Source organism: Jaculus jaculus, chromosome 13 (genome assembly GCF_020740685.1).
Source record: "Jaculus jaculus isolate mJacJac1 chromosome 13, mJacJac1.mat.Y.cur, whole genome shotgun sequence".
In the NCBI taxonomy this organism is placed as follows: Eukaryota; Metazoa; Chordata; class Mammalia; order Rodentia; family Dipodidae; genus Jaculus; species Jaculus jaculus.
The window spans coordinates 46,303,610-46,326,385 of NC_059114.1; the positions used below are offsets into that span (position 1 = coordinate 46,303,610).

The 22,776-nt window shown below is 39.0% G+C and overlaps 1 protein-coding gene across 5 annotated transcripts in view; it reads left to right on the forward strand.

Annotated features, from left to right (window-relative positions):
• Nrg2 (neuregulin 2) overlaps positions 1-22,776 on the forward strand; it is a 227,654-nt gene that overhangs the window by 120,278 nt on the left and 84,600 nt on the right. The gene's annotated exons all lie outside the window — the stretch shown is intronic.

Consider the following 22,776-nt stretch of genomic DNA (forward strand, 5'->3'; position numbering starts at 1 on the left):
ATGTGTGACCTTGTGCTTTCCTCACCTTTGTGCTTCTGGCTAACATGAGATCCAGAGAGTAGAACATGGGTCCTTAGGCTTTGCAGGCAAGCACCATAACCATTAAGCCATCTTTCCAACCCTCTTTATACTTTTTATTTGGGGACAGTACCACACTAAATTGCCCAGGCAACCAGTTAACCACTCTATATCTCAGACAGGCTTGAACTTCTATCCTCCTACCTCAGCCTCCTTAGTAGCTGAGATTACAGGCCTATACTACCAGACTTAGCTAGATGTTACTTTTGAAGACTCAATAAATGTTCTCTGAAACAAGCAGCAGCTGTGTGCTTGTTTTCCTTAGCCTTTGCAATTCTTGAGTAAGCTGCAAATCCCTTCATTCATGTAGAATAGGGACTGGGGAGAGACCTGTTGACAAAGTGCTTGCCATATAAGCATGGGGATCTGCTTTCAGATCCCACTTGCCCACATAAAAGCCAGGTGTGGCATGATGCCTATAATATTAGCTCTGGAAAAATGGAGACAGGAGGATCCCTGACATTTGCTAGCAAGCTAATATAACCAAATCAGTGAGCTAAAGGTTCAGTGAGAGACTGTCCCAAAAAGTAAAGTGGATGGCTTTAGGCACTTGTTTTCAAAGCCTGACAGCCTGCATTTGATTTCCAGTACTCACAAAAAATCAGATGCACAAAGTGGTGCATGTGTCTGGAGTATATTTGCAGTGGCAGGAGGCCCTGGTGTGCCCATTCTCTCTCTCTCTCTTTCTCTCTCCCTTCTGTCCTCCCTCCCTCTTTTCTCTCTCTCTGCTTCTTTCACTCCATCTATCTCTCAAGTAAATAATCAATAAAAAAAATACCTTTTTGAAAAAATATGATAGAAAGCAATTGAGGAAGACACCCGACATGGATATTTGGCCTCCACAAACATACACACACATGTACTCACACACATGTGTACCCATATGCATACAAACATGAACATACATGCACAAAAAGAAACTAAATGAAATGGAATAGAAACAGACAAGAAAAAAATAACAGATGTCTGGTATGATATAAACCAGAATTTTTGAGGCAAGCCCAACAGACGGCCTTTTTTTATGTGAGAGAGAGAAAAAGAGAGAATTGGCTCACTAGGGCCTCCAACCACTGCAATCAACCTCCAGATGTGTGTATTCTCTTGTGTGCATGTGCAACCTTGCACACTTGCATCACTCTGCATCTGGCTTATATGGGACTTGGAGAGGTAAACATGAGTTCTCAGGCTTTGCAGGCATCCTAACTGCTAAGCCATCTCCAGCCCCAGAATATTTTTAATGATTATCTTCAGGTAGAGGATGTTCTAGTGATTTTTATCTTACTTATACTTACCTGTGAGTTACTTTTGAAATAAGAAAAAATATATTAATTCTAATTCCTCTTGCAAGAAGATCACATTAAGACGTCACTAATTTGTGCCTCAATAAAAAATAGTTCTGAGTCTTTTCCTAAGAACACAATTTGCTAAAGGGAGGAAAATCACTTCTGAGTCCTTAAACCCAAATAGTGAGGTCATACCTTCAGGACCATTCAATGTCTGTGGAATTGACTGACACTGATTTTTAAGGGCTGGTGTAGAGATGGAGATAATAGAAAATTGGTAGAGGGAACATGGGGCTTCCTGAAGACCCTTTAATATATGGATTCATTTTCTCTTAAAGGGAGAGAGAAGAATGGAGAACATTTCTGTAGCGACCAAATTAATCCCATCAGTGGTGTCCCTCAACTGAAATGACTACATTGTGATCTATGGACAGGGATTTCAATGGTCTGGCCTTTAGCACCTCAGGGCCACTAATACTCAGGTCTCACCAGTTAATGGTGATGTGACTGCTGGACTTCTCTGTGCTGGCAAAATCTTTATACCAACCCCCAGCCTGTCTCCCATGTCTAATCTAAATAGGGTCTCATAGGTTGCAATCCTGAACACCTCTCGGATTATACCAGGTCTTGCCAACTGTGCCCTCGCCACTGTGCCTCACCAGGAAGCATGACAACAGACAGCAGCCTGTTAAGTGGTCTAACTCCAGCTATCTTTCATGCTGTATATTGCCATCAGGGGACCATTTTTAATAGGAAAATATGATCGTATCATTGTCCACATACATAAAACCATTCACTGACTTCCCAGAGCACTCGTGATAAAGTCCTTCCTGGTAGGTAGGTTTGGAATGAGGACTAGAGCGCAGCACCTGCTCTGCGATGGCAGCAGGAGGCAGGATGTGGCTGTCGGCTGGCTGTCGGGATGGGACTGGGATAGCAGCTGAGAGAAGGGCGGAGAGGCGGGTAAGTGGTGCCAGTGATCATGGAAATGATGGTAACAATTATTTGTGAAGAGGGCCTCCATTTGAGGGACAAGAGTGATCAGCTTAGGAAAGGAGCTAAGAGGTTGGGTGCGATCAGATCTCAAGTGCAGTGAAATTGTGTGAACCCTATTTCATGCGCCCAGAAAAGAACTCTGCATCTGGGTTTGACAGAACCATAGAAACACATTTTTTCATTGTGAGGGGCAGTAGGGAGACGCAGTTTGTTCAGATATATTCACATATTATATGACTCAAACATTTAAAGTTTATGAGTCAATAGTGGGTTTTAGTGTATCCAGCCCAGTTGTGCAAGCACGACTACAATCAATCTCAGAATATTTGCATCAACTTAAAGAAAAATCCCACTGTACATTGAGGCACATGCCTATAAATTTCTAGCATTCAGGGGCTGGGAAATGGATTAGTGGTTAAGTCGTCTGCCAATGAAGCCTAAGGACCATGGTTCAATTCCCCAGGACCCACATAAGCCAGATGCACAAGGGGCACATGCGTCTGGAGTTCGTTTGCAGTGGCTAGAGGCCTTGGTGCACCCATTCTATCTCTCTTTCTATCTCTCTCTCTCTCTCTTTCAAATAAATAAATAAATAAATAAAATACATTTAAAATTCTAGCATTCAAGAGGCAGAGGCAGAAGGATCATGTGTTCTAGGTCTGTCTGGCCTACAGAGTAAGTCCAAGGCCAAAGTGGGCAATTTAGTAAGTCACTGGACATTTGACTGCTTTCACCTGTGGACTATTGTGAAAATGCTGCTATGAACATAGATGTACAGGTACCTCTTCAGGACTCTGTATTGCGTTCTCTGCAAATCACTGAGTCACATTTTAATTAATTTGGAAAAGGCTAACATTGTCATAACAACTGCACCATTTTACATCCCTACCAACAATATACAAGGGTGCTGGTTTCTTCACATGTTCACCAATATTTGTTATTGTCTGTTCTTTTTTATAGTAGCCACCTTAATAAGTAGAAGTGGTATCTTAGTTTGACTTATCTTTCTCTCATGATCTTTGATATCAACCATCTTTTCATGTTTCATATACTTACTGGCCATTTGTATATCTTCTTTGGAGCAAGTCTTTTCCAGTCATTTGAAGGAGAAATTAAGCACATTTCTTAAACCAGGTTATTATGATAGTGTTGTATGCAATTTTTCCTTCTCCTCCTCCTCTGTATGTGTGAGGGTGTGTGTATGTGTTTGCGTATATGAAAGTCAAACCATCCTCCACCTTTTTTTTTTTTTTCCCCGAGGTAGGGTCTCACTCTAGCCCAGGCTGACCTGGAATTCACTGTGTAGTCTCAGGGTGGCCTCGAACTCACAGCGACCCTCCTACCTCTGCCTCCCAAGTACTGGGATTAAAGGCGTGTTCCACCACACCTGGCTGCACCTTAGTTTTTGAGATAGGTTCCCCAACTCAGCTGGACTAGCTAGTCAGCAAGTTCCAGGGATTCAACTGAGCTCTCTCTCCAGTCCCCTACATATTTTCTATCATAGATACAAGTTCCTTACTGTGGATATGTGTGTGGTGTGTGGTGGGTGTCAAACCCAGGGCTCTCATGTATGCAATTTACTACTATAATATACCCCGAGCCCCCCCTTTCACTCTTCTTTAAATTTTACTTTATTTATGAGATGAGAGAGAAAGAGAGGGAGAGAGAGAAAAAAATAGGACAGGATCTCTCTCTGTACCCCAGGCTGGCTTCCAACTTTCTGTCCTGCCCCAGCCTCCCAATGCCTTACAAGTGTGCGCCACCGCGCCTGGCGTAACAGCAGCCTTTGAAGGACAACATTTCTAATTTTGATGAAGTCCAACTTATTTTTTTTCTTTTGTTGCTCATGCTTTTGGAGTCATAGCCAAGAAATTATTGCCTAATCCACTGTCACAAAGATATATGCTTATGCTTTATTCCAAGAGTTTTATAGTTTTAGCTTTTGTGTTTAAGTCTTTGACCATTTTGAGTTAATTTTTCATGTAATATGAGGTAGGTGTCCAACTTTATTCTTTTACATGTGGCTATCCAGTTGGCCCCAGAACCATTTGTTGGGGAAAAAAAAAAAAGTTCTTTCACCATTAAATTATTTTGGCACCCTGTTGTAATTCAATTGAGCATAAATGTAGAGTTTATTTGGAAATTGCCGATTCTTTTCTACTGATCTATCCTTATCTATTCTTATTCCAGGAGTTGTTGTCTTAATTATCACACTTTTTAGTAAATTTTCATATTGAGAAGTGTGTCTTCCAACTTTGTTCTTCATTTTCAAGACTGTTTAACTGCACTGACCCACCTGGTCACCTGGGTTTTAAGATAAGTTTATCAATTTCTGAAAAGAAGCCAGTAGTACTTTTTTGTTTGTTTTGTTTTTGAGGTAGGGTCTCCCTCTAGCCCAGGCTGACCTGGAATTCACTATGTAGTCTCAGGTTGGCCTTGAACTCATGGTGATCCTTCTACCTCTGTCTCCCAAGTGCTGGGATTAAAGGCATACACCACCACGCCCAGCTAAGTAGCACTTTTCATTAGGATTGTATATATCAACTTGGGAAACATTGCCATCTTAGCAACATTGAGTCTTCTGATTCATTAACATCGGCTGTCTTTCCATTTATTTAGATTTTCTTTGATTTCTTTTAACATTGTATTTTGTAATATTCAGAGTTAAGTTTTATACTTTATTTATTACATTTTTTATTTTTATATTTTTATTTATTTATTTGAGTGGTAGAGAGAAAGGCAGAAAGAGAGAGAGAGAAAATGGGCATGCCAGGCCATCCAGCCACTGCAGATAAACTCCAGACACATGTGCCACCTTGTGCATCTGGCTTACATGGGTCCAGAGAATTTGAACCTGAGTTGCTTTGCAGGCAAGAGTCTTAACCACTGAACTATTGCTCCAGCCTCTTTTTTTAAATTTTTATTTATCCATTTTGAGAGAGAACAGAGAGAGAGAGAGAGAATGGATGTGCCAAGGCATCCATCCATCCATTGCAAACAAACCTAAGGTGCATGTGCCATCATGTGCATCAGCCTTATGTGGGTACTAAGGAATCAAACCTGGCTGCTTAGGCTTCACAGAACAGCATCTTAAGCACTAAGTCATCTCTCTAGCCCTATTAAATTTGTTTCTATATGTGTTTATTTTAAAATTTTTATTTATTTATTTATTTGAGACAGAAGGGGGGAGAGAGAATAGGTACACCAGGGGCCTCTAGCCACTGCAAACAAACTCCAGATGCAGTGGCCACCTTGTACATCTGGCTTACATGAGCAGTGGGGAACCAGACCTGGGTCCTTAGGCTTTGCAGGCAAATGTCTTAACTCTCTCTTTCTCTGTCAAATAAATAAATAAAAATAAAATATTTAAAACTTATAGAGGTGAAATTTATTTATGAATGCACTTTTTGTCTTCTGCAACCTTGCTAAACTCATTTATTAGTTCTACTAACTTTTTTGCATATGTGTGTGATGCATGAATGTGTATGTTCATATGTGTGTTGGACAGATTGCTCAGTGATTAAAAAGGCTCAATTCCCCAATACCCATGTAAAGCCAGATGCACAAAGTGGCATGTGTATCAGTTTATTTGCAGTGGCAGGAGGCCCTGATTCTCCCAATATCTCCCCTCAACAGCCCTCTCTCAAATAAATAAATAGATAAATAAGTAAATATTTTTAAAAGATCATATATAATATTGCACATTACAAATCCTAATGACAAAGTTATAACCTGACAATGCTATAAATTACATACAAATCTGGTGGTAATATGTATATCATAATACTATAGCATTATTTTTTTACTACCAGTATATATTCATCAATGTCAAACAAGAAGGAGAATGTGGGACTGGGGAGATGGCTTAGTGGTTAAGGTGCTTTCCTGCAAAGCCAAAGGACTCAGGTTAATTTCCAAATGCCCACATTAGCCAGATACACAAGGTGGTACATGGGTCTGGAGTTTATTTTCAGTGGTTAGAGGCCCTGGTGTGCCCATTATCTCTCTGTCTTGCTCTCTTTCTCTCTAAAATAAGTCAATAAATAAAGTTTTTTGAGGTAGGGTCTCCCTCTAGCCCAAGATGACCTGGAATTCACTATGTAGTCTCAGAGTGGCCTCAAACTCACAGTGATCCTCCGACTTCTGCCTCCCAAGTACTGGGATTAAAGGCATGTGCCACCATGCCTGGCAATAAATTAATAAAATATATATTTTTTAACTCTTTTGGTTTTCCAACGTAGGGTTTCACACCTGCCCAGGCTGACCTGGAACTCACCATGTAGTCTCAGAATGGCCTCCAATTCACAGCGATCCTCCTACCTCTGCCTCCTGAGTGCTAGAATTAAAGGCTTGTGACACCATGCCCTGCCTTTTTTACTTGTTTATTTGCAAGCAGAGAGAGAGAGAAGGAGGGGGGGGAGGGGGAGAGGGAGAGAATGGGCACACCAGGGCCTGTAGCCACTGCAAATGAACACCAGATGCATGTGCCCCTTGTGCATCTGGCTTATGTGGGTCCTGGGGAATTGAATCTGGGTCCTTTGGCTTCGCAGGTAAATGCCTTAACTGCTAAGCCATCACTTCAGCCCAACAAAATATTTTTTAAAAAGAAGGAAAATGTGAAGTTTGAATGGTATGCTTTTAAAATATTTATTGATTTGAGAGTGAAAAATAGAGAAAGGATGTATCACAGTCTCCTGATGCTATAAACTCCATACACATGTGCCACTTTGTACATCTGGGTTTATATGAGTACTAGAGAATCAGACTGGGCCTTGCAAGCAAATGCCTTTAAGCTGCTGAGCCATCTCTACAGCCCAAATGTTGTTTTTGAGGTACAATAAATTGCGGATTGTTATTGAATTAGATAACAAGTAATTATGTTTATTACATAATGACATTATGGTTGTACTAAAAGAACACAACATATATAGCAACATTTACTAAATTAAAAATTTACAATATTCCTAGCTCACAGAAAACAATGGTCAGAAAAACTGGAAAACATAAAATTGAATATCTCAATGCAGCAGAGTTTCTCCACAAAAAGTAATATGAAAATCAAGCCTCAACCAAATTAACTTTCCAAGAGGCTCATTTGTTAACAAAGCAAGGAAAGCTGTTTATAAATGGTAAGTTAATTAAATCATGTTTGATTGCAGCAGCTGAAGAATGTGTCCAGAGAAAATAAACTCACTTAAGATTATTAGCCTTTCAGCAAAATAGTTGTTCAAAGAGCTGCGCACATTGGAGCAGCATAAATAGCAAATTTAAAGACAGGACAAATGATTTCAAGTGGTTTTCTTTGGCTCTGGATGAGTCGACAGCTGTTAACAATATCGGTCAGTTTTTATTGTTTATTTGAGGAAGCAATGCCAAATTTAAAGTGACTTACGAATTGGTCTCTAAGGATGGTTGAGATAGAAGAGCCACAGGTGAGAAGAGCTGAGAAAACATTCAGTACAACTTGAGGTAGAATCTGCTAAGATGTGTTATAACTGATGATGTCAAAAATATGTGTAGAGCAGAAATAAAGGTGTAGCTGGGCTCTTCAAAAGGTGTGAAAGATGTGAGTAATTAAAGCCTATGGTTATCATTGGTGTCTTCTGCAGGCGCATTGAGGAAAATATTTTAGCCTATTATGTGTTGTTGAAACAGTAGTGTTGAGAGTGAACCCCATTAGGGGCTGGGGAGATGGTTCAGTATATAAAGCACTTGCTGAGTTTAGATCCCCGGCACCCATGTGAAAGCCAGTTGCTATGACAGTTATCTGTAGTCCTAGTACAGTGTAATCCCTGGCAAGAAGCATTTTCTAGAAGCTAGCCTGATGACTGCAGCAGTTAACGATGAAGGACCCTGCCTCAAACGAGAGAAAGCTGAGGACTAGCCCAGAGTTGCCCCCTGGCCTCCACATGTGTGGCATGGCATGCACACGCCCACACTCTAACACATGCACCCAAAAAATAAGAGCAAACCTCATTCGCTCTGGGAAACTTAACCACTGACAGTTCTGTGGATTCTTGTCAGAAAAAAGAACTAAAGATATTAAGGTGTCTGTCCACATATCGTTTTGATTGCTTAGTAGTAGAAGTTCTACTGCGATTGTGTTTAGCCGAGAATTAAGGTCTATATTTTCCTGAATGAGAAAAAGCACCCCCAATTCTTATTACCAAACACTGAATAATTTTAGAAATTTGATTTTTAGACTGGGGCGATTGCTCAGTGGTTAAAGACACTTGCTTGCAAAGCCTGATGGCTGGGGTTCCATACCCCATTGTAAAGCCAGATTCACAATGTGGTGCATGCATCTGGAGTTCGTTTGCAGTGGCAAGAGGCCATGACATGCCATATTCTCATTCTCTCTCTCTCTCTCTCACACACACACACACACAAATAAAATTAAAATATTTTAAAATAAAGAAATTGGGTTTTTCTGCAGACTTAATGTTTCTTAATGAACTAAACCAAAACTACAAGGCAAAATGATGCTTGTTTGTGAAATTTATACTGTGGTAAAATGATTTTGACTGCAACTAATGTTTGCACCACAAGGAATATCAAGCTGCTTTATGTATTCCTCATGCTTTCGGAAGCTGAAGTAATAACTAAGCCCTCCATTCTACACAAATTTCTAGTGAGTATATTTTCTAAGTTCAGACTATATTTCCAGAAGTGTTTCGTTGTTGATAATGATGATACAAGTGCAAAAGAAACTTCTATTCTTTAAAACTCATTTAAAGTGGGACTTGGTGATGTACACCTTTAATCCCATCACTCGGAAGGCTGAGGTAGGAGGATCATTGTGAGTTCAAGGCCCTCCTGGAACTTCAGAGTGCATGCCAGGTCATCCTGGGCTAAAATGAGACCCTGACTCAAGAAATAATAATAAAATAAAATTCATTTAATTGCATTTAAGGAACATTCACCTAACTCTCAGTTGAAAAGATTAATCTGCAATGTAATGACAAGCTAAAAGGCAAATATAAAGAGAAAAATCAAATTGAGTTCTATAAATCCCTCCCAAATGATGAACAGGCCTAATTAACATCATATGCTCATGGGTTCATATCAGTATTTGGTAGCACTTATCTGTGGGAGAAAGACATTTCCAAAGATGAAATACTTAAGATCTCATTCCAGATCAGAACTAAGAGATGATCTGATTTTGATAGTGGGTAACACTAACTGCACTCCAATTAAGTGAAATGTTATTTCTTCCAAAAAGAGAATTCAATGATTCCTCTTGATAGGCTTACATGTAAATATATAGTTATTATTTTTTGAGTTTTATCAATGAAAATGTTATAAAGTTATTTTGTCTTATTGTATAAAAATCCTTGAAAAAACAAAAAACAAAAAAAAAGAAAAAACAAAGAAAAAAAATTAAAAATCCTTGATTTTGCCTTTTTCCTCAAAATCTAACTTCTTTACTGTTGGCCAGTCACAAAAATCAGCTGACCCCTGGCTTACAAGTCCTAAACCCAGCTTTCATATGTTCCAGCTCCACGAGGTACCCTGCCTCACATCACATTTTCCTTCTCCTTGGATCTCTGTAGAGTTCTCTTGTTCTCCCCACTCCCACTGGCTGGCTCCTTATTGCTCTGCACTTGTTAAGTGAGATACAGCTTTTTCAAAAATGTATTAACTGACCCTCCCCACCACTGTGAGATAGATACCCCTTCTATGAACTCCCACAACATCCTGAAGCTTCCCTACATCAGTAACACTTTTCACATTGTCTATGACAGAAAATCCAGTGATGTATAAAGAAAAATAAAGTCTTCCATCTATTTAGGAACATACTTCCTTTTCCTAGAGGATGCCATTATTTCATTTTTCTTGGGTAACCTTCCTAAGATCTCTACCTGCACAACACACGTATTTTTTTCCTTTCCCCCACAAATGATAGCATGCTCCAGGATGCCGGTCTTGTAAGAATGCATTTCAAATCTCCCAGGTTATGCTACCAAACCTTAGATGCTACTAAATCTCATATTTTTCCTATACACATATACTTTTGACAAAGTTTAATTTATAACTTAATTACAATGAGAGATTAATATTAAGCAATAGTAAAATGGAATAATTTTAATAATGTACTCTGATAGAAGTCATGTGAATGTGCTGAAGAGATGGCTTAGCGGTTAAGGCGCTTGCCTGCAAAGCCTAAGTACCCATGTTCTACTCTCCAAGTCCCGCGGAGCCCGATGCAAGGTGACGCAAGTGCATCAGGTTGCACATGTGCACTAGGTGGCACACCCGGCTATAGTTCGATTGTAGTGGCTGGGGCCCCTGCGCCCCAGTTCTCTCTCTCTCTCTCACTCCTACTCTCTCATATGAAAAAAAGGCCAGGCTGCTGGGCCTCCTCACAAAAAAAAAAAAGAAGTTATGTAAATGTAGTCTCTTGCAAATTTTCTTCTTGTTCTATGTGCATACTTCTTATGATAATTTAAAATACAATATCTCCATGATGAAATGAAATGCAGCAAGTTATGAAGGCATTATAAAGTTGCCTAAGGCTTCTGTATAAGGGTTATGAATACAAACACTGCAATCCTGTGACGGTTGATCTCATAACTGAGTTGTCTGGTAATTACTAACAGGCAAGTAGTTTATACAGTATGGGTAAAATGGACAATGCATGATCCACGTCCTGCTTGGAACAGAGTAAGATGTGTGACATTATACTACTCAGTGCACAAATAAAAGCTTTCAAATTGTTTTTGGAATTTTCCTTTTGATTTTTTTTTTAGTACAGTTGACGATAAGTAACTAAAACTATTGAAAGTGATACTGTAGATAAAGGGAGAATTACTGAAATATAAATAAGTAGCTCTCCACTGAGGCTTTTTTTTCCCCACTCACCTACAAACTTTGGGGTTTATTTCGTATGTACCTTGTAGAGTTGCCTCATCCTTTTCCTTATTGAGATAGAATTAACATAACAAACTTCATCAATTTTAAGGGTATAATTAAATGAGTTTTAACAAATGTATATTACTGTGTAAACACCATCACAATCATGTTCTACAGCATTTTCACTGTCCCCCACAAGTCTTCATGTCCTAAGCCATCACTTATTTTCTTTCGGTCACTCTGGAATTTCATTAAAAATGAATCACATAATGGAAATTCTAATGTGTTTCATTTCTTTTGTTAAACCTGTTTCTGACACTCATCCCTTTGGCTGCATGTATTAATGGTTTCTCCCTCTTTGTTGCTGAAGAGTATATGTCATTGTGTGGAATGTGGTAGTGTACGTATCCATTCACCTTTGTATGAACTTTTTTTAAAATTTTTTTGTTCATTTTTATTTCTTTATTTGAGAGCGACAGAGAGAGAAAGAGGCAGAGAGAGAGAGAGAAAGAGAGAGAGAGAGAGAATGGGTGCACCAGAGCCTCCAGCTACTGCAAATGAACTCCAGACATGTGCACCCCCTTGTGCATCTGGCTAACGTGGGTCCTGGGGAATCGAGCCTTTGAACCGGGGCCCTTAGGCTTCACAGGCAAGCGCTTAACCGCTAAGCCATCTCTCCAGCCCCGTATGAACATTTTGATTGTTTCTAGTTTGGAGCTATTAAACTGTCCATGAGAGCTGTGGATGCCACTCACAGATAAGCACACTTGCCTACCATGTGCAAAGGCCTGTGTTCAATCTCTAGATGGGGAAAGGAGTTTTACAAACATTGTGGACAATGCTTGTGTGAACATATTTCTCTTGGACAAATGTTTCAGAATGAGATGGCTACACATTGTGGAATTTTGCGTTTAATAGCTTAGAAGACTACCCATTCTTTTCTCCTGGCAACAGTTAATGAGAGTTCTAAGAGCTCTCTGTCCTTCCTAACCTTTTCTGCAATGGCCCTTTCTAATTCAGCCACGCTGGTGGGTGAACACAGTGGTGTCTTATCGTGGTTTTATTTGCATGTCCCGGGTGACTAATATGCAGAGCATCTTTCCATATGCTTACTGGCCATTGGTATTTCTTTTTTGGTGAGATGTCTGTTTATATTGTTTGCCCATTTTTTGATTGACTTGTTTGTCTTAATATGACTTAGTTACAAGAGTTCTTTGTATACTCTAAACATAATTACTTTGTCAGATACATTTTGTACACTTTTTTCAAATCCGTGGTTTGCCTTTTCATTTTCATAATATTGTCATTTGAAGAACAGAAGTTTTTAATTGTGGAGGCTAACTTTTCTTTCTTTTATATTGCATACATTTTGAGTCCTATTTAAGAAATCTTTGCCAAACCCAAGATTATTAAGAATTCTGCTTCTCAGAATTTTGGTAGTTTTAGTTCTTGCATTTGGGTCTGTAACCCATTTTGAGTTTATTTATTTATTTCAAGCAGAAAGAGACAGAGAGGAGAGAGAGAAGAGAAGAGAAGAGAGAGAGAGAGAATGGGCATAGGCATACCAGGGCTTCTAGCCCCTGCAAATGAACTCCAGATGTAAGTGCCACAATCTGCATCTGGCTTTACATGGGTACTAAGGAATAGAACCCAGATCATTAGGCTTTGCAGGCAAGTGCCTTAACTGCTGAGCCACCTCTCCAGCCTGAGTTAATTTTTGTATATGGTGTGACTAAAGGATCAAGATTCTTTCCCTTTATTTATTTTGCTTTCTTCCTTCTACTTATTTATTATTAGTTGTGTATAGTTATACATTCAAAATGTTGTTCCAGTGTTTGTTGTTGAAAATATCCTTTCCCTCCAGGATCAGAGGTGAAAGGTGTGGTGCGTGCTTGCAAAGTCTGACTGCCCAGCTCAACTCCCCAGTACCCATATAATGCCAGATACACAAAGTAGTGTGTGCATCTGGAGTTTGTTTACAGTGGCAAGAGGTCCTGAACAACCATATTCTCTCTCCCCCTCCCCCTTTCTGTCTCTTCCTTGCTTAACTGCTTGCAAATAAACAAATAAAATATTTTTTAAATCAGTTCAGGGATGGAGAGATGGAGTCTCCCTTCTCGTTAGAGATTTTGTCTTTGAGTAGGATTTTAACAGGAGACTTTACTAGATACAGGGCTATTCATATTATCCACTTCTTTTTGAGTAAGTTCTGATAGTTTCTACCTTTCAATCTCAGTAGTTATTTTAAGGAAATTTGCATATTTCCTTATCGTTCTTTTAATATCTGTAGGATAGGTAATGGTGCCCCTTTTCACACTGCTTCAAGTGTCTTGCCTCCTTTATGCCTAGTTGATCTGATTACAGATTTAATAAACTTATTAATCTTTTCAAAGATCCAGGTTTTGGTTTCTTTGATTTTTCCCTATTACTTTTGTGTTCTCTATTTTATTGATTTCACTTTATTAATCTTTATTATTTCCCTTTGTTTATGCTTTGAGTTTAATTTGTTCTGTTTTTTGTTTGTTTGTTTGTTTTGTTTTTTGAAGTAGGGTCTCACTCTAGCACAGGCTGACCTGGAATTTGCTGTGTTTTCAGGGTGGCCTTGAACTCACAGCGACCCTCCTACCTCTACATCCTGAGTGCTGTTCTTATTTTTTAAATTTCCTAAGGTAGTAGCTTTTTTCATATATTGAAGTGTTTTCTAACATAAGGGTTGAGTGCTATAAATTTCCCTGAGGTACTGCTTACATTGTATCCCATGAATTTTTATGTCATATTTTCATTTTCATTTGGTTCTAAATATAGTCTACTTTCCCCTGTGATTTCTTCTTGTACCTGTGGGTTACTAAGAAATGTAATTTTAATTGGACTGGATCATTTAATTGTACTTTTATATTTCAAGTACTTGATCATTTTCTCTATCTCTCCCTCAATGATGTCTAACTTAATTTTGTTATGATTATATAACATATTTGTATGATTATGCTTTTAAAAATATATTGAAATTTGTAGTATGGATTAGGGTATGATCCATCTTTGAAAATGTTCTCTCTCCACTTGAAACAAATATATTCAGCTTTTGTTTAACATAATGTTCTATGAATTAGAATCCATATGAATTGTTCTATCAATTAGATCAAATTGGTTCAAGTCTTCTACATACTTACTCATTTTCTATCGACTAATTCTGTCAATTATTGAAAGCTTTAAAATTCCAAGTATAGTTGTGGATTTGTCTATCCTTCCATTCCATTATTTTTGTTTCATGTATTTTAAAGCAAGATTACTAGGATTGTTATAACTATTAATAAATTGACTCCTTTGCCATTATGAAATGACCTATGTTATCCCTGGTAATATTTGCTCTGAACTGTACTTTGTCCACCATAAATATAATCATTTCTTTTGGCTAACATTTTCTATCTTTTGCTCTAACTACACAGTGCAATCTTTTATAATCCAATTTGAAAATCTCTGCCTTTAAAATTAGGATATTTATACCACTATAATTATTCTTGCATTTAAATCAACCACTCACGATGTTCATGTTCTTCCTTATCTTTTTCTTCTTTTCAAATGATTCAGATTAATCTTTTAATGGCTTATTAGTTATATTTCTTTGTGTTGTTTTTATTTGTTTTTCAGTAGTTGCTTTTAAATTTATGATATACATCTTCAACTTATCATAATCCATCTTCCCAGCCCCACATTGTTATTTCTTTGGAATTCTTGCAGAACTATTTTCAAGATAAGAAAAACATATCTGAGGATTTTTTTTTGATGCTGAGTCTCACTCTGTAGCCCAGTTCTGCCTCAAACTCACTGTCTTACCTCAAACCTCTCAAGTAATAGGATTAAGTTGTACACTGCTGCACCCAGCTTAAGGATTTTATTTTTTTGTTCATTTATTTATTTATTTATTTGAGAGTTACAGACACAGAGAGAAAGACAGAGGAAGAGGGAGAGAATGGGCGTGCCAGGGCTTCCAGCCCCTGCAAACGAACTCCAGACACATGTGCCCCCTTGTGCATCTGGCTAACGTGGGACCTGGGGAACCGAGCCTCGAACCGGAGTTCTTAGGCTTCACAGGCAAGCGCTTAACCGCTAAGCCATCTCTCCAGCCCAGCTTAAGGATTTTAAAACTTGTTTGGTGGTTTTGTTGTCGTTTTTTTGCTTGTGTGTGTGGTATGGTGTGATGTGTGCCCATGCGTGTGCACAAGCAGTGCCCCATGTGCTTACCTGCAGTGGGGTGTGCTTATCTGTGGTAGCCAGAGTAGGACATCAGGTATTCCATGACAGAGTATCTTACTGATCCGGGAGCTTGCCATTTTCCCCCAGGCTCCTGAGATCCTCAGGTCTCTGTACCCGTGTGGGAGTAGGATTACAGCTGTGGGTGGCTATGCCCAGCTGCTTATGTGGGTCTTCGGAATCAAACTCAAGTGTTCTCTCAGGCTCCCTCAGGGCCTCATCTTACACATTAATCATTGAGCCATCTCTCCAGCCCTAAAATTTGCTTCTTTTAATTGATTTTTTTTCTTTTTTTTTTTTTGTTCATTTTTTATTTATTTATTTGAGAGCGACAGACACTGAAAGACAGATCGAGGGAGAGAGAGAGAATGGGCGCGCCAGGGCTTCCAGCCTCTGCAAACAAACTCCAGACACGTGCACCCCCTTGTGCATCTGGCTAACGTAGGACCTGGGGAACCAAGCCTCGAACCGGGGTCCTTAGGCTTCACAGGCAAGCGCTTAACCGCTAAACCATCTCTCCAGCCCTTAATTGATTTTTAATTTTATTATGGTCAAAGAGCATGTATTTTGAAATATACTGGCTTTATTTTATGGTCTCCAATATCATTAATCTTGAACACTCCTTGCATACTTGTTTTCATTTTTTAGATATAATTTTCTGTAAGTATAAATTAGGTTTAGGTGGGCTGGAGAGATGGCTTAGTGGTTAAGGCACTTGCCTGCAAAGCCTGAGGACCCAGGTTCAATTCCCCAAATCCCATGTAAGCCAAATACACATGGTGGCACATGCATCTGGAATTCTAGCAGTGGCTAGAGGCCCTGGTGTGCCCATTCCCTCCCAATCTCTCTCTCTCTCTCTCTCTCTTTCACACATATACACACACACACATAATAAATAAATAAAAAGAAATTAGATTCAGGCAGTTAATGATGTCATCCATTTCTTTTATGTCATTACTGAATTTTTGTCTAATTAGCCTATTGGTTATCAATAAAGACATGTTAAGATATCCAGAGATATAATAGAGTATATTTCTAGTTTTCCTGGCAGATTTGTCACTGTTTGCCTCAAATGTTTTGATGATCTCCTTTTTAGGGGTGTGTGTAGTATATATTTCTTTGATCTTTTGATCATTAAGTGTCCCTCTTTGTTTGTAGTTTACTGCTTTTCCTAAGTCTATTTTATTTTACATTAAGAAAACCATTATAGTTTTCTTATCCTTCAGGCTTGTATGGTTTGCAGCCTTCTATTTTTTATTTTATTTTCAGTCTATTAGTGTATTTTTATTTAAAGTGTGTCTCATGTATATAGCATATAATTATCCTCTTTAAATTTATGTGTGTGTGTTTGTACATGTGTGGTCAGAGAAGTTGTGCTCCATCATTTTTGAGACAGTCTACTGCCATTGTAAGTGAATCTGGCCCACATGCTTTGAACTCTCCTGACTTTGTCTCCCATTGTCCTAAGCATGCTGAGATCACAGATGCATGAGCTACTTGTATCCGGCTCTGTGTGATGGGAAATTGAACCTGAGCTGGAAAGCTTTGTAAGCAAGCATCATTAACTGCTAAACCATTTCCCCCACCCTTTCCTTGATTTTTTTTTTTTTTAATGAGAGACAGAAAGACAATTAGTGTGCCAGGACCTCCAGCCACTGCCATCAAACTCCAGATGCATGCACCACCTTGTGCACATGTGCAACCTTGCACATATGTCACCCTGTGCATCTGGCTTACATGGGATTTGGGGAATTGAACATGGGTCCTTAGGCTTTGCAGGCAAGTGCCTTAGCTGCTAAGCCATCTCTCCAGCCCCTATCCTTGATTTTTTAAGATGGCCTGACAGTCTCTGCCTTTTAACTGGAGTATTATTTAAAATATTTTATTTATTTATTTATTTAAGGGGAAAGAATGAGGAAAAAAAAAAAAACCAGGCATGGTAGGGCCTCTAGCCATTGCAGATGAACTCCAGATGCATGTGGCCACCATGTACATCTGGCTTTATGTGGGTACTGGGTAATCGAACCTTAGTCCTTGGACTTTGCAGGCAAGCGCCTTAACCACTGAGAAATCTATCCAACCTTTATTGAAGTTTTTCCACTTAAATTTAATGTAATTATTGATATGATTGGATTTTGGTCTTCCCTTTTACTATTAGCTTTTGTTTTTCTCTTTTGTTTTTAATTTATCTTTTCATCCTTCCCTGACTTTCTTGCCAATCACATAGTTTAGGATATCAGCCAAAAAACACCTTTCTGTATTACTTTTAGAGATGTATCTCTTGAAACATAACTCAGCCTGCAGAGAGGTAATACTGAAAGTAAATTATGGAATAACATTAAAGTAAAATATGGAATTCTGGCAAAAGTATAAATCTCCACTTGCTATCCCATAACCCTGCAGGCCTTAATATCATTTTGGTAATATTATGACATCTATAAACATAAATCCACTGGCGTGATATTATATTTTTTGCTCTATTTATTCATATATATCTTCTCAAGCAGGTAGAAAGAATGTTTCCTGTATATTTGCCTATTTACCAACAATATATTTTTCCATCATATATTTTTATGTATCAGCCATTTACCATCCCCTGTGTACTTCAATTTTTCTTATAGATCTATCTATAGTACTGCTTAGTATTATCATTTCAAGCTAAAGAACTTTATTTAGTATTTCTGGTAGGACAAGCCTGCTAGTAACAACTTCTCTTTTTATTTTCCAAAAGTTTCTTTATTATGCTTTTTATCTTTTATTTTATTACTTTATTTATTTATTTGGTTTTTCGAGGTAGAGTCTCGCTTTAGCCCAGGCTGACCTGGAATTCTCTATATAGTCTCAGGGTGGCCTTGAACTCACAGTGATCCTCCTACCTGTGCCTCCCGAGTGCTGGGATTAAAGGTGTGCACCACCATGCCCAGCTTATGCCTTTTACCTTTAAGGATAGTTTCACTGGACATAGAAATCTTGGTTGAGCCGGGCATGGTGGCGCACGCCTTTAATCCCAGCATTTGGGAGGCAAAGGTGGGAGGCTCATCGAGAGTTCGAGGCCACCCTGAGACTACATAGTTATTTCCAGGTCAGCCTGGACCAGAGTGAGACCCTACCTCAAAAAACCAAAAGAAAAAAAAGAAAAAGAAATCTTGGTTGACAGATTTATTAAGTGCTAAACTTTGTAATGTTCTGGCTTCCAGGGTGTCCAATGAAACAGCACTGATTGACCTTATCGTCAATTCCCCTGTGTTAACATGTTATTTTCCTCTCAAGTTTCTTGTTTTAAAATATATTTATTTATTTATTGGAGAGAGAGGAAAAAGAGAAAGAGGCAGATAGAGAGAGACAATGGGCGCACCAGGGCTTCCAGCCACTGTAAACAAACTCCAGAATCATGTGCCACCATGTGTATCTGACTTACATGGGTCCTGGGGAATTGAACCTGACTCCTTAGGCTTCACAGGCAAGCACCTTAAGCACTAAGCTCTCTCTCCAGCCCTAAAGTTTCTTTTAAAGTGTTATCCCTTTCTATGGCTTTCAACAGTTCAACTACAGTGCCTGTAAGATTGATTTTCTGTGTGTTTATCTTGCTTAGAGTATGCTGATCTTTTTGGATCTGTAAATTAAGCATCATAAAGAAATTTTTAGAAAATAAAAAGAGAAAAGGAAGGGAGGAGGGTACTTAATAGGTTGATATTGTATATATGTAAGTACAATGATTGTTATGGGGAGGTAATATGATGGAGAATGGAATTTCAAAGGAGAAAGTGGGGGGGGAGGGAATTAACATGGGATATCTTTTTATAATCATGGAAAATGCTAATAAAAATTAAAAAAAAATAAAGAGACTAAAATAGCCCATGATTTTTTTTAAGCTATTGGCAAAATGTTGAACTAATGTTATGATATAGTAGTTTAAATTAAAAAATGTATTATTAATGTCACAAAAAAAGAAAATAAAAAGAGAATTTGTTGCTAGCAAGCTTGTCCTACCAGAAATACTAAATAAAGTTCTTTAGCTTGAAATGACAATACTAAGCAGTACTATAGATGGATCTATAAGAAAAATTGAAAAGCACAGGGGATGGCAAATGGCTGATACATAAAAATATATGATGGAAAAATAATAATTCTCCTGCCTCGGCCTTCTTATCAGATTAGACATCTCCATCCATTTGTCTTTAGTTTAGCTGATTGAGTCATTAATTAATTGATTGTTTCTTCTGCCATCTTCAATCTTCTGTTGAGCCTGTCTAGTGTTTTTTTTTTTGGGGGGGGGGGGTTGCTGATGTGGTATCTCTCTCTAGTCCATGCTGACCTGGAATTCACTATGGAGTTTCAGGGTGGCCTTGAACTCATGGCGATCCTCCTACCTCTGCCTCCCAAGTGCTGGGATTAAAGGCGTGTGCTGCCACGCCCGGCCATTCTAGTGACAGTTTTTATTTGATGGTGCTGGTGATCAAACCAAACGGACTCATGCATGCTGGGCAAGCAATCTATCACTGAGCCACACACCCAGACCTAGTGACTTTTCCATGACCGTTATTGTAATTTTTAGATTATCCATTTAAAAAATAGTTTCTATATCTTTGTTGAAATTTTCTATCTGTGCATTCATTGATAGCATATTTTCTACAATTATTCAAACATATTTAAAATAAATATTTTTGCTGTTGTTTTTTTAAGACAGGGTCTCACTCTAGCCCAGGCCAACCTCGAATGCACTCTTAGTCCCAGGCTGGCCTCAGACTTACAGTAATCCGACTAGCTCTGCCTCCCAAATGCTGGGAGTTAAAAATTTTGTTGTTGTTGTTGTTTGGTAACTCCAACATCTGGCTCCACTTGGAATTCTTTAAAATTGATGTGAAAGTGCTAGAGAGATGGCTCAGCTAAAGGTGCTTACTTGCAAAGCCTGATGGCCTGGGTTTGATCCTCCAGTCAGTACCCATATCAAAGCCAGATGCACAAAGTGGTACATGCATCTGGAACTTGTTGGCAGAGACAAGAAGCCCTGTGTACCCATTCTTTCTCTCTCTCTTTCTCTTTCTCTCATAAAAGATATTTTTATGAAGTTGATGTGGAGGCATTGGAAAGATGGCTTAAAGGTTAAAGTGCTTGCCTGCAAAGCCTCAGGACCCATGTTAAATTCCCTAGTACCCACATAGGCCAGATGCACATGATGGCTCATGCATCTGGAATTCATTTGCAGTGGCTAGAGGCCCTGGCGTGCCCATTCTCGTTCTCTCTGTCAAATAAATAAATAAAGTATTTTTTAAAAATTGATGTAAAAACAAAGTATCATGGCTCATGTCTTTAATCCTAGCACTTGGGAGGCTGAGGCAGGAGGTTTTCCATGAAACCTGGGCTATAGAATGAGACCTTGTCTCAAAAAAATCCAGTAACAAAAATGATACAAAATAAAATTGATTTTTTTATATTGTGTCTTTGAGCTTCACTCTTTCAACATGGCCCCAGCATTTCCCCTGTGGCCTACACACAGAAGACAGGCCTTTCTACCTTTTCTCTTCATAGTCTCGTCCTGGGGACTTTCTCTGTCCCACCTTGTCCATACTGACTTCCTTGATGACTTTCACACTGACTTCCTTGATGGCTTTGACTCTTGGAGATCTTGTTATTCTCTAAACATGTGAGTTCATGTTCTATAATCTCATACTAAATCACATCCTGTTGTTGGCTAATTTTTCACTTTCATGTAACTTGCTTTTCTAACTAGGGGATAGCTCCTTTAGGAATTTGGAGGATGTATTTTCTCTGGAATATCAGTAAAACGAGTTCCTTGTGTCTGTTTGAGCACTTTGAAACAACATTTTATCTAGTCTTCCAAACACCTTGTAAGGTAGGTGTTACAGGAGGAAACTAAGGTTCAAAAAGTTCACACAAGGAACCTGAAGTTACAGAAATGAGTGACATTAAAACATTAAAACTCAGCTCCATTTGAATCAAAGCTCATGTGCCACTTGCTTCTTATATTCTAGTTGGCCTAACCTCATGTTACTAGCTACTAGTCTGACTGTCACCATGCAGAATATACCCAGACAAACGTGTCAGTTCTTTGAGTGGTATCTGGGGCCTAGCATTCTCTGAACAAACTTTTGTCACCAAAGAGTGACTTACGGCCTGCCCATCTGCTTTGGCCCTGGCCACCCTTTTCATCAAGACCTACTCACAGGACACTGGTCTCTGAACCCCTTAGTGGCCAACATGGTCTTTAGGTTTTCCCAGTCATGGTTGCCAAGTGAGGACATGAGCTGGGCCGGCAGCTGACAGCGGGTGTCTGGAGGCCCACGAGTGCTTCCTTTATCACTAGAAGCAGAAGTGCTTTCTGTAAGATGGTAATCAGGCCCTGCCTGGAGAAGAAACAAACCAAAGGGACCTGCCTGGAAGTTTGAACTGAATTCTGTTCCTGTCTGTCTCCAGGAAAGTTTGAGTCTCTTTCCGAATCATTTTCCAAGCATACCTGGTGGGGACTAAAACAGATAAAATATACACCTCCTGTTGAGGGAATTCTTTAGAACACATCTTGCTTTCAATGCTTTGTAGATATGACCACCTCCTTGCTGCCAAGCCAAGTCCTTTGGTTTACTCCAGCATCTGCAGACTGGAAGAGGAAGCTTCTTGCTTATTTTTTAAAAATATTTTATTTATTTGCAGAGAGAGAGAGAGAGAATAGGCTACTGTAACGAACTCCTGATGTATGTGCCACTTTGTGCATCTGGCTTTAAGTGCGTACTGGGGAATCGAACCCAGGTCGTTAGGTTTGACAGGCAAGGGCCTTAGCCATTGAGCCATCTCTCCAGCCCATCTTGATTATTTTTATTGTGCTATGTTGTGATGTTTGTTTACTTATTTAACTTCTTTATCTCAAAGAAATCTGTAGAAAGGAATAGTTCATTACATTGCTTTTTTGCTTAGGTCCCAAACCACCATGCTGAATTGTTGGTCCAGCAGTCTTCTCTAAAACTGAAGAGAATGCCTTCGGTTAAGAGTCATGTGGCTTGGGAGGCAGAGGTAGGAGGATCGCTGTGAGTTCGAGGCCACCCTGAGACTCCATAGTGAATTCCAGGTCAGCCTGGGCTAGAGTGAGACCCTACCTCGAAAAACCAAAAAAAAAGAGTCATGTGGGAATGGCTCATACTAAATGCCATTATGAATCTTGCAGGAAGCCATCCTACTTAGAGGATGCTATCATTTTTTGGTGATTTTCTTCCTTTTTACCCAAGGTAGAGTCAAAATTGATTAAAATATGAAAATAGCTTTAGAGGACGCACTGTTGAGCAGTCCTTGACAAGTTATGGTATCC